We start from the raw sequence: 13,966 nt of genomic DNA on the forward strand, positions 1-13,966 counted from the left end.
TGGTGGCTCTCTACTAGCTACAAACATTCAGGTTCCAGCTGCCCAGTAAAATCAGAGCTATAGAAGTCCAGCATGAGCTGGCCTATCGTGACTCCCTATCACTCACTTTGCTCACCCTCCCAACTACTACCCAGTGCAATCAGGACTCAATAAACTGTAATTTATCAATTAGATAAGTATGTTAAATTCTAAATCTAATACATCTGCACAATAAACTTACAATCAATTGATAAAGATATAAACCGCTTATCTAGATAAGATAAATTGACCTATAGAAATCCATCCTTTAAGAAATATTCATAATGATATAATGATCTGTATCTATGTAGAGATGCATTTATGTCTGCCTCCACGTTGTCTCTCCCCTCCTCTTCTGCTTCTCCCTCTCATTCTAAAACCTTTGTTCCCACCTCCTTTCCTTCTTGTCCAATGACAGGCCTCATTTTATCTTGTGTTTACCTTCACCTGCATAATGAAATCAACCTACAGATAAATGAAGGGATCTTCAGTATTAGCTCTGGCTAGTGCTGGGGAGAACAAAACTGTAAAATCTCTATGTATTTTGGTTTACAGCCTATAAAAAAATCTAGACAAAGGAGGTGTTGGGCATTGTGGCTAGGAGTACTTTATCTGGAAGTGCCAGAGCCTGAACTGCATCTACCAGCAATAATATGCAAATCAGGCAACAGCTGAGCATGTCTGTAACCCAAGCACATCTCTAGAGCCTTTCCTAGCCAGAAAGCAGAACCTCTCAAAGGGAGCATCAGATTTAGAGCCTTGCAAGAGAGTAATGTCGAGAGACTTACCACTATTCTCTGAACAGTGTATGAGCATGCACAGATACAAACACACACACACACACACACACACACACACACACACACACACACACACACACACACACTCTCACATAAACACACAAACACACACACATTCATGCATAAGCATACACATATTCACATGCTTATCCATGTACTCAACACTAAAGAAAAATCAGAAATTAAGCATATATAGATTTCACTGAGAGATAGAGCATTAACATTCTTAGATGGCAGTTTCCAGATGCAAGTTAATAAGCTGTCTCTGTTCTCACAGGAGTGATGTAGACACCTCTTTACCCATGGAGTGTATGTGGCACCAAATTATTCTCTGCCATTTGGACATTTGACCTCCACCTGCCACCAACACCAATCCCTGTGACATTGTCTCCTTCCTGATCCCTGAAACTTTGCATACATTTCAAACACTACCAGTATTATCCTGGTACTCTGATCCTGGAATCTTTCCTCTCAAGGTCTCACACCAGGCTGTGTCTTACATTCTACTCCAGCACTCCTGTGCAGCTTCCCTTCTTTCCTCTGCTCTCAGCGACTTAAGGCTCTGCACCCATTAGATCTCAGCCTAGACATGGAGATATAAAGTGGGAAGAGCCTCGATGTCATGGGCATGGGGAGTTGGGGGAGGGCAGGAATTTTCCTAAACAGAGCTAAAATGGCTCAGGCTCTAAGATAAAGAATTGATAAATGGGACCTCATGAAACTGAAAAGTGCTGTAAGGGAAAGAACATTGTCACTAACCCCACATCTTATAAAGTGCTAATATCCAGAATATATAAATTATTCAAGAAACTAACCTCCAAAAGCCAAACAACCCAATCATAAAATGGAGTTTAGATCTAAGCAGAGAATTCAGAACAGAGGAATCTTGAATGGCCAAGAAGTACTTAAAGATCTATCCAAAGTCCTTAGTGATCAGGGAAATGCAAATCAAAATGACACTGAGATCCCACCTTACACCAATCATAACGGCTAAGATCAAATACTTCAATGATAGCATATATTGGCAAGAAGGTGGAGAAAGAAGAACATTCTTCCATTGTTGTGGGATTGCAAACTGATACAACTACTCTGGAAATCAATTTGAAGATTCCTCGCAGAATTAGAAATAGATCTACCTGAAGACCCAGCTATACCACTACTGGGAATAAGCCTAAAAGATGCCCCATATTGCCACAAGAGCAAATGCTTCACTATGTTCATAGCAACTTTATTTATAATAGCCAGAAGTTGGAAACAACTCAGATGTCCCACAACAGAAGAATGGATACAGAAAGTGTGATTCATTTACACAACGGAATACTATTCAGCTATTAAGAACAAGGACATCATGAGTTTTGCATGCAAATTGATGAAACTAGAAAGTATCATCCTGACTGAGGTATCTCAGTCCCAAAGATATGCATGATATGTACTCGCTAATAAGTGGTTATTAGTCAAGAAAGTACAGAATACCCAGGACACAATCCACAGAACTCAAGTAATTTATTAAGCCAAAGGGCCCAATCAAGTATGCTTCAATCCCACATGGGAGGAAGCAGAAAGCAGAGGACAGAGGGAGGGAGGGATCTGTGTGAAGCAGGGGAACAGGAAAGGTGGCAGAAAGGGTGAACATGATCAGGTATTGGGGGACAGGAGTGAAGTCCCAAGTGCCAGCAGAATGAATGGAAATATGCAACCTTAGGAGTTTCGAGGTGGGGTGACCCTCTATAGTGTACCAGAGACCTGGGAGGTGAGAAAATCTTAAGACTCAAGGGAGGAACCTTAGATAAAATGCCAAACAGTCGGGAGAAGGAACTTGTAGAATCCAGTAGAAAGACAAGGCATCAAATAGAGGGATGGGTTGACCCAGAATTGTTCCTGTCTAAAAGAATTGCAGGGACAAATATGGAGAGGAGACTGGCCCAAAATGGGACCTATCTCAAAGGGATTCTCCATGGTATTTGGAGACTATTACTGATGCTCTCATTACTTACAGACAGGAGCCTAGCCTGGCTTTCCTCTGAGAGGCGCAACAAGCAGCTGACTGAGACAGAAGCAGATGCTTACACCCAACCAATGGTCTAAAATTGGAACCCATGGGGTTGAATTAGGGAAAAGCTGGAAGAAGTTGATGAGGGTGACCCTATAGGAAGACCAGCAGTCTCAACAAACCTGGACCGCCAAGATCTCTCAGACACTGAGTCAGCAACCAGGCATCATACAGCAACTGATGTGAGGCCCCTTACACATATAGAGCAGAGGATGGCCTGGTCTGGACTCAGTGAAAGAAGATACCCTCAAAGAACTTTACAGAATATGATAGTCATAGAAGAGAACACACAGATTTTGCTTGTTATAAGCCTCAATGTCTTCCAGGGTATTGTAACTGCTATGAAAAGAGCAACATTCGTCAAAGGATTTCTGATCCCAGAGAGATATACAACGTAAGTTTTGGGAAAGGAACTGAGGGTCCTGTCAGCTCAAGGCCCCAGAGTAAACAAAACAATCTGTTTTTCTTTGGTCTGTCAGGAGCTACCAAGCAAGTAATAAAATCAAAATTAAGTATCTCTTATCTTATGTATGCTACTGAAGGAAATACAGCTTTAGATATGGCCAAAGATAATGTCTTCTGACATTATCCCCAAAGGTTGAATATTATAAGTTATCCATTCCTGATGTGTATGGTCCCTTACCTTTAGGGACACTGGGAATAATCTTGGGAAGAGGTGGATTAACTTCTCAAACATTTATTGTGCCTCCAGATAAAGTAGATAGAGATAAGAAGAAATAAATAAAATTATAACAAATGTAAAAATGGGGATGCAAATTGAAGTAAGGGATAGAATTGTTCAGTGGTTGTTTTCTTTCTTTTTTTTCTTCTTTTTCCCTCCATCTTTATTAACTTGGGTATTTCTTATTTACATTTCAATTGTTATTCCCTTTCTCGGTTTCCATGCCAACATCCCCCTAGCCACTCCCCCTCCCCTTCTATATGGGTGTTCCCCTCCCCATCCTCCCCCCATTACCACACTCCCTCAAACAATCACGTTCACTGGGTTCTTGGCAGGACCAAGGGCTTCCACTTCCACTGGTGTTCTTGCTAGTCTGTTCATTGCTACCTATGCAGTTGGAGCCCAGGGTCAGTCCATGTATAGTCTTTGGGTAGTGGCTTAGTCCCTGGAAGCTCTGGTTGCTTGGCATTGTCGTTCATATGGAGCCTCGAGCCCCTTCAAGCTCTTTCAGTCCTTTCTCTGATTCCTTCAACGGGGGTCCCGTTCTTAGTTCAGTGGTTTGCTGCTGGCATTCGCCTATGTATTTGTTGTATTCTGGCTGTGTCTCTCAGGAGAGATCTACATCCGGTTCCTGTTGGCCTACACTTCTTTGCTTGATCCATCTTATCTAGTTTGGTGGCTGTATATGTAGGGGCCACATGTGGGGCAGGCTCTGAATGGGTGTTCCTTCTGCCTCTGTTCTAAACTTTGCCCCCCTATTCCCTGCCAAGGGTATTCTTGTCCCCCTTTTAAAGAAGGAGTGAAGCATTCGCATTTTGATCACCTGTCTTGAGTTTCATGTGTTCTGTGCATCTAGGGTAATTCAAGCATTTGGGCTAATAGCCACTTATCAATGAGTGCATACCATGTGTGTTTCTCTGTGATTGGGTTACCTCACTCAGGATGATATTTTCCAGTTCCATCTATGTCTTTAGGGGTTATGGGACTGTTTATCTGATTGTGATTTAACTCTGATACCTGATATCTGTCTATAAAATTGTCAATTTCCTCCAGATTTTCCAGTTTTGTTGAATATAGGCTTTTGTAGTATGACCTGATGATTTTTTAAATTCCCTCAGATTCTGTTGTTATGTCTCCCTTTTCAATTCTGATTTTGTTAATTTGGACACACTCTCTGTGCCCTTTGGTTAATCTGGCTAAGGGTTTATCTATTTTGTTGATTTTCTCAAAGAACCACCTCCTGGTTTTGTTAATTTTTTGTGTATTTCTTTTGTTTCTACTTGATTGATTTAAGGCCTGAGTTTGATACTTTCCTGCTGTCTACTCCTCTTGGGTGCATTTGCTTCTTTTCTTCTAGACCTTTTAGTTGTACTGTCAAGATTCTAGCATATGCTCTCTCCAGTTTCTTTTTGGAAGCACTCAGAGCTATGAGTATTCCTCTTTGCACTGCTTTCATTGTATCCCTTTAGTTTGGGTGTGATGTGACTTTATTTTCATTAAATTCTAAAAAGTCTTTAATTTCTTTATTTCTTCCTTGACCAAGTTATTGAGTACAGTGTTATTCAAATTCAACATTTATGTGGGCTTTCTGATGTTTTTGTCATTATTGAAGAACTGCCTTAGTCACTGGTGATCTGATAGGATACATAGGATTATTTCTGTCTTCATGTATCTGTTGAGGCCTGTTTTGTGACCATATATGGTCAGTTTTGGAGAAGGTATCATCAACTGCTAAGAAGGAGGTATATTTTGCTGGATGAAATGTTCTATAAATACCTGTTAAAACCATTTGGTTCATAACTTCTGTTACTTGCTCTGTGTCTCCATTTAGTTTTGGTTTCCATGATCTGTCCATTGATGGGAGTGAGGTGTTGAAGTCTCCCACTATTACAATGTGTGCTTTGAGCCTTAGTATGGTTTCCTTTATGAATGTAGGTGCCCTTGCATTTGGAGCATAGATATTCAGACTTGAGAGCTCATCTTGGTGGATTTTTCCTTTGATGAATATGAAGTTTCCTTCCTTATCTTTTTTTGGTAACTTTTGTTTGATAGTTGATTTTATTCGATATTAGAATGGCTACTTCAGCTTGTTTCTTGGGACCATTTGATTGGAAAATAGTTTTCAGTCTTTTACTCTGAGGCAGTGTCTGTCTTTGTCACTGAGGTGCATTTCCTGTATGCAGCAAAATACTGTGTCCTATTTACATATCCAGCTGTTAATCTATGTCTTTTTATTGGGAAACTGAGTCTATTGATGTTAAGAGATATTAAGAACCAGTGACTCTTACTTTCTGTTATTTTTGTTGTTAGATGTGGAATCATGTTTGTGGTTATCTTCTTTTGGGTTTGTTTAAAGAACATTAATTTCTTGCTTTTTATATGTTGTAGTTTCTCTACTTGTGCTAGAGTTTTCTATCTATTATCCTTTGTAGGGCTAGTTTTATGGAAAAGTATTATGTAAATTTGGTTTTGTCATGGAATATCTTGAATTCTCCATCTATGTTAACTGGAACTTTTGCTGGGTATAGTAGTGTGGTTTAGCATTTGTGTTCTTTTAGGGTCTATATGATATCTTCCCTGGATATTCTGGCTTTTAGAGTCTCTGTTGAGAAATTTGGTATAATTCTGATAAGTCTGCCTTTAAATGTTTTTTCCTTTTACCTTTCCCCCTACTTCTTTTAATATTCTTTCTTTGTTTTGTGCAGTTGATGTTTTTATTATTATGTGGTAGGTGGAATTTCTCTTCTGGTCCAGTGTATTTGAGGTTCTGTTGTCCTGCAATGGCAGGATATGGCCCAGTTCCAGATGGAGGTGTAAACCAGAAGGACTGTGCCCCTGGTTAAGCAGACCTCCTATGTCCCTGGTTACTGCAGACCTCCTGGGAGACAGCCAGGCTTTCCCTGGTTACTTTGGACTTCCTGGGAGGCAGACAAGCTATAGGGTGTGAGAAGATATCAGCCTGCTGATCTGGCCTTTGTGGAGATGGAGACTGGAAGGAAGATGGAGCTTAACTGTGCAGGTCACCTGAGTTACCTGGGCCCTGTGGGTATCCTTGCTGGATTAAATATTTAGGCAGAAGGAGGTGTTGACTATCCTGAGTATGGTGGATAGCAATGGGTTAGAACAGCTCCACATAATTCCTCAGAAATCAGTCTAGATTAATGAAATTTGCCCAATTTGACCCTAACCATTCTGATCCCGGCCCACAGATCCCTGCTCCCAAATCCCATGAGAGAGAAAGAGCTGAACACACAGAAGTGTGGGCCATTCTGAGACTGCAGGAAGGAGAGACTACCACTTCTGCCCACCTTTGCCCACGTGCCTGGCCCAAGAGAAAAATGCATAGTTCCTCTGGATACAGGAATATAGGAGCAGTCAAGCTGCAGGATCCCTGCAGTCCAGACTGCTCCCAGATCTGAACTGAACTCGTCAAACAGCTCCCTGCACCCAAATCCCATGCGTGGGGAGAGTTAGACCAGCAGAGGGGCAGACAACCCTGAGAACTCTGCTTATATTCCCAACTCAAGAGGAAAACGCCTAGCACCATCTGGACCCCCTGCACACAGGGACCTAGGAGCAGTAAGGGCTAGACCCTTCTGGCTGCTGCCCTCACGGAGAGCCCAAAGAGGTATTACACACTTGAGACCAGGAGTAAGACCAACTTTTCTGCTCCAAGTGACCTGCTTCTGGACTCAGGACACAGAAAGGCAGAATTCCTCTGGGACCAGGCACTTCCCGGTTCTAGCTGGTGCCTGAACCTCTCTGATCCTGGCCTAGAGATCCCTGCTCCCAAATCCCATGGGAGAGACAGCTGAACACTCAGAAGTGCAGGCAATCCTGAGACTGCAGGACAGGAGAGATTGCCACTTCTGCTCATCTTTTCCCACATCCCTGGCACATGAGGAAACTGCATAGTGCCTCTGGAAACAGGAATATAGGAGCAGTCAAGTTGCAGGACCCCACAGTCCAGACTGCCCAAGAATCTGAACTAAACCAATCAAACAGCTCCCTGCACCCAAATTCTGTTGGGGGAAGCGGAGCTAGACCTTCAAAGGGGCAGACACTCCTGGGAAACCAGAGGAGACTACTCTCTGTCCACATTCCCGACTCAAGAGGAAAACGCTTTGTGCCATCTGTGCCCTCTGTGCATAGGGACCTAGAAGAAGTAGGGGCAGGACCTTTCTTGTTCCTGCTCACATGGAGAGCTAAGAGTCAGCAGACAGGAATGACTACACCCCTGAGAGCAGAACACTCTTTTCTCATAACTGGCTGAAAGGAAACAGGAAAACAGGTCTACAGCAGTCCTGACAAACAGGCTACAGGATGGTCAAGGCACTGTCAGAAACAGCAAGACAAGCTAACAACGGAGACAACCTGATGGCAAGAGACAATCACCGGGATGCAAACAAGAGAAACCAAGAATATTTGGCATCATCAGAGCCCAATTCTCCCACCAAAGCCAACACTGGATTTCCAAACACACCAGAAAACCAAGATCTAGATTTAAAATCACATTTTATCATGATGATGGAGGACTTTAAGAAGGTCATAAATAACTCCCTGAAGGAAATACAGGACAACACCAGTAAACAACTAGAAGCCCTTAAAGTGGACAACAAAAATCCCTTAAAGAACTACTGGACAAAACAACTAAACAGGAGAAGGAAATGAACAAAACCATCCAGGAGTTAAAAATGGAAATAGAAACAATAAAGAAAGCACAAAGGGAGACAACCCTGGAGATAGAAAACTTAGGGAGGAGATCAGGAGTCATAGATGAGAGCATCACCAACAGAACACAAGAGATAGAAGAGAGAATCTCAGGAGCAGAAGATTCCATAGAAAACATTGACACAACTGTCAAAGATAATGTAAAATGGAAAAAGCTACTGGCCCAAAACATACAGGAAATCCAGGACACAATGAGAAGACCAAACCTAAGGATAATAGGTATAGAAGAGAGTGAAAAGTCCCAACCTAAAGTGCCAGTAAATATCTTCAACAAAATCATAGAAGAAAACTTCCCTAACCTGAAGAAAGAGATACCCATAAACATACAAGAAGCCTACAGAACTCCAAATTGATTGGACCAGAAAAGAAACTCCTCTCATCACATAATAGTCAAAACACCAAATCCACAAAACAAAGAAAGAATATTAAAATCAGTAAGGGGAAAAGTTCAAGTAACATATAAAGGCAGACCTATCAGAATTACACCAGATTTCTCCCCAGGGACTATGAAAGCCAGAAGATCCTGGACAGATGTCAAACAGACCCTAAGAGAACAGAAATGCTAGCCCAGGTTACGTTATCCAGCAAAACTGTCAATTAACATTGAGGAAGAAACATAGATATTCCATGACAAACCAAATTTACACAATACCTTTCCACAAATCCAGCCCTACACAGGATAATAAATGGCAAAGCCCAACACAAGAAGGCAAGGTACACCCTAGGAAAAGCAAGAAACTAATCTTTTTGCAACAAAACAAAGAGAAGAGAAGCACACAAACATAATCTCACCTCCAAATACAAAAATAACAGAAAGAAATAATCACTATTCCTTAATATCTCTCAACATCAATGGGCTCAATTCTCCAATAAAAAGACACAGATTAACAGACTGGATATGTAATGAGGACCCAGCATTTTCCTATTTACAGGAAACACAACTCAGAGACAAAGACAGACACTACCTCAGAGTAAAAGGATAGAAAACTACTTTCCAATCAAATGGTCTGAAGAAGCAAGCTGGAGTAGCCATTCTCATATTGAATAAAATAGACTTTAAACCAAAAGTCATCAAAAAAGACAAGGAACGACACTTCATATTCATCAAAGGAAAAATGCACCAAGGTGAACTCTCAATCCTAAATATCTATGCTCCAAATACAAGGGCACTTACATACGTAAAAGAAACCTTACTAAAGCTTAAAGCACACATTGCAGCACACACAAAAATAATAGGAAATTTCAACACTCCACTTTCATCAATGAACAAATCACTGAAACAGAAATTAAACAGAGACATAGACAGACTAACAGAAGTTGTGAACCAAATGGACTTCACAGATATTTATAGAACATTCCATTCTAAAACAAAAGGATATATCTTCTCACTATCTCATGGGACTTTCTCCAAAATTGACCATATAATTGGTCATAAAACAGGCCTCAACAGATACAGAAAGATAGAAAGAATACCATGCATCCTATCAGACCACCATGGACCAAGGCTTGTATTCAATAACAATAAAGAAAGAATGCCCAGATATACATGGCAGTTGAAAAATGCTCTACTCAATGATAACCTGGTCAGTGAAGACATAAAGAAAGAAATTAAAGACTTCTTCGAATTTAAGGAAGATGAAGATAAAATATACCCCAACTTATGGGACACAATGAGTGCTGTGGTAAGAGGAAAACTCATAGCTCTGAGTGCCTGCAGAAAGAAACAGGAGAGAGCATATGTCACCAGCTTGACAGCACACCTAAAAGCTCTAGAACAAAAAGAAGCAAATACACCCAGGAGGAGTAGAAGGCAGGAAATAACCAAACTCAGGGCTGAAATCAAACAAGTAGAAACATAAATGAGTATACAAAGAATCAACATAGCCAAAAGCTGGTTCTTTGTGAAAATCAACAAGATAGATAAACTCTTAGCCAGATTAACCAGAGGCCATAGAGAGTGTGTCCAAATTAACAAAATCAGAAATGAAAAGGGAGACATAACAACAGAATCAGAGGAAATATAAAAAGTCATCAGATCTTACTACAAAACTTGAAAATCTGGAGGAAATTGACAATTTTCTAGACAAATACCAGGTACCAAAGTTAAATCAATAACAGATAAACCATTTAAACATCCCCATAACTCCTAAAGAAATAGAAGCATAAATTAAAAGTCTCCCAACCAAAAAGAGCCCATAACCAGATGGTTTTAGTGCAGAATTCTATCAGATCTTCATAGAAGACCTCATACGAATAATGTCTAAACTTTTCTCAAAATTGAAACAGAGGGTGCACTACCAAATTGCTTCTATGAATCCACAATTACTCTATACCTAAACCACACAAAGACCCAACAAAGAAAGGGAACTTCAGACCAATTTCCCTTTTGAATATTGATGCAAAAATACTTAATAAGATTCTTGCAAATCAAATCCAAGAACACATCAAAATAACCATCCATCATGATCAATTAGTCTTCATCCCACGTACGCAGGGTTGGTTTAATATATGGAAAACAAACAATGTAATGCACTATATTAACAAACTCAAAGATAAAAACCAAATGATCATTTCATTAGATGGTGAGAAAGCAACTGAAAAAATTCAATACCCCTTCATGATAAAAGTCCTGGAAAGAACAGGAATTCAAGGTCCATATCTAAACATTAAAAGCCATATACAGCAAGCCAGCAGCTAAAATTAAACTAAATGGAGAGAAATTTGAAGCAATCCCACTAAAATCAGGGACTAGACAAGGCTGCCCTCTCTCTTCCTACTTATTCAATATAGTTCTCGAAGTCCTAGCCACTGCAATCAGACAACAAAAGGAGAGCAAACAGATTCAGATTGGAAAGGAAGAAGTCACAATATTACTATTTGCAGATGATATGATAATTTACTTAAGATATCCCAAAGGTTCCAGCAGGGAACTACTAAGCCTGATAAACAACCTCAGCAAGTTGCTGTGTATAAAATTAACTCAAACAAATCAGTAACCTTCCTCTACACAAACGATAAACATGCTGAGAAAGAAATTAATGTAACGACATCCTTCATAAATGTCCCAAATAATATAAAATACCTCGATGTGACTTTAAAGAAGCAAGTTTTCACTTGTTTCTTATGTATGATAAGAACTTCAAGCCTCGGAAGAAAGAAATTGAAGATCTCAGAAGATGGAAAGATCTCCCATGCTCATGGATTGGCAGGATTAATATAGTAAAAATGGTCATTTTACCAAAAGTGATCTAGAGATTCAATGCAATCCTCATCAAAATGCCAATCCAATTCTTCATAGAGTTAGACAGAAAAATTTGCAAATTCGTCTGGAATAACAAAAAGCCCAGTATAGCGAAAACTATCCTCAATACTAAAAGGACTTGTAGGGGGATCACCATCCCTAACCTCAAGCAATATTACAAAGCAATAGTGATCAAAACTGTATGGTATTGGTACAGAGACAGGCAGATATATCAGTGGTATAGAATTGAAGACCCAGAAATGGACTCATACACCTGTGGTCACTTGATTTTCGACAATGGAGCAAAACCATCCAAAGGAGAAAAGATAGCATTTTCAGCAAATGGTGCTGATTCAACTGGAGGGCAGCATGTAGAAGAATGCAAATCGATCCATTCTTATTGCCTTGTACAAAGTTTAAGTCCAAGTGGATCATGGACCTCCACATCAAACCAAATACACTCAAACTAATAGAAGTAAAATTGGGGAAGAATCTCAAACACATGGGAAGTGGAGAAAATTTCCTGAGCATAACATGAATGGCTTATTCTATAAAATCAAGAATCGATAAATGGGATCTCATAAAGCTACAAAGCTTCTGCAAGGGAAAGGACACTGTTGTTAGGACAAAACAGCAACCAACATATTGGGAAAAGATCTATACCAATCCTACAACAGATAGAGGGCTTATATCCAAAATATACAAAGAACTCTTGACATTAGACTGCAGAGAGACAAATAACCCTATTAAAAAATGAGGTTCAGAGCTAAATAAAGAATTCACAGCTAAGGAATGCCAAATGGCTGAGAAGCACGTAAAGAAATGTTCAAATCTTTAGTCATCAGGGAAATGGAAATCTAAACAACACTGTGATTCTACCTCACACTAGTCAGAATGGCTAAGATCAAAAGCTCAGGACATAGCATAGGCTGACGAGGATGTGGAGAAAGAGGAACACTCCTATATTGTTGGTGGGATTGCAAACTGGTACAACCATTCTGGAAATCAGTCTGGAAGTTCCTTAGAAAATTGGACATTTCATTACTTTAGGACCGTTACTATTCCTCTCTTGGGCATATAACCAAAAGATGCTCTAACGTACAACAAAGACACATGCTCCACTATGTTCATAGTAGCCTTATTTATAATAGCCAAAAGGTGGAAAGGTCCCAGATGCCCTTTAATAGAGGAATAGATACAGAAAATGTGGTACATCTACACAGTGGAGTACTACTCAGCTGTCAAAAACAATGATTTCATGAAATTCATAGGCAAATGGATTAAACTAGAAAATATCATTCTGAGTGAGGTAATCCAATCACAGAAAAACACACATGGTATGCACTCATTTATAAGTTGATATTAGCTCAAATGCTTGAATTACCCTAGATACAGAGTCCACATGAAACTCATGAAGGTGACCAAAATGTGGATTCTTCACTCTTTCTTTAAAATAGGGAACAAATATACCCATAGGAGGGCATAGGGAACCAATGTTTAGAACATTGACTGAAGGAACTGTCATTCAGAGCCTGCCCACATGTGATATATATATATATATATATATATATATATATATATATATATATATATATATATATATACACACACACACACATTTATATACAATCCCCAAATCTAGATAAGATGGATGAAGCTAAGAAGTGCAGGCTGACAGGAACTGGATGTAGATCTCTCCTGAGAGACACAGCCAGAATATGTCAAATACAGAGGCGAATGCCAACATCAAACCAGTGAACTGAGAATAGGACCCCTGTAAGAGGAATCCAAGAAAGGACTGAAAGACCTGAAGGGGCTTGAGCCCCCATAAGAAGAACAAGGTCAACCAACCAGATCTTCCAGAGACTAAGTCACTCCCCAAAGACTATAGTTGGACTGATCCTGGTCTCCAAATTCATAGGTAGCAATGAATACCAGTGGAAGGGGAATCCCTTTGTCCTGCCTAACCTGGACCCCAATTGTACAGGATTGTTGTGGGAAGCGATAATGGGGGCTAATGGAGAAAGGAACACCCATAGAAAAGGGGCGCAAGAGGCATTAGGGAACTGATGGCCTGGAAACTGGGAAAGGGAATAACATTTGAAATGTAAATAAGAACTATCCAATTTAATAAAAATGGAAGAAAAAAAAGAAATTTGCCTGGACTTTAGTGTTAACATGGGCATAGGATATCACCAGGGCCATAGACCCATACGCAGCTCTTGACCTCTTCATATCTGCCTGTTCCTCACTTCTATGTAGTTTTCAGTCCACCTTTCTCTGTGTATATAGAGCCTTTGACTTTGCCTTCTTTTCTATCTCTCCACCGTTTACCCCTTCTTTCCTGTTTGTCCATTACATATTTTTCTATCTTGTTGATGCCTGTGGCAGGCGCTTAGGTGTCTCTCTTCTGTCTGCCATGTGTCAGTGTGGCTAGTGGTTGC

The sequence above is a fragment of the Rattus rattus genome, chromosome 5, assembly GCF_011064425.1.
Source record: "Rattus rattus isolate New Zealand chromosome 5, Rrattus_CSIRO_v1, whole genome shotgun sequence".
In the NCBI taxonomy this organism is placed as follows: Eukaryota; Metazoa; Chordata; class Mammalia; order Rodentia; family Muridae; genus Rattus; species Rattus rattus.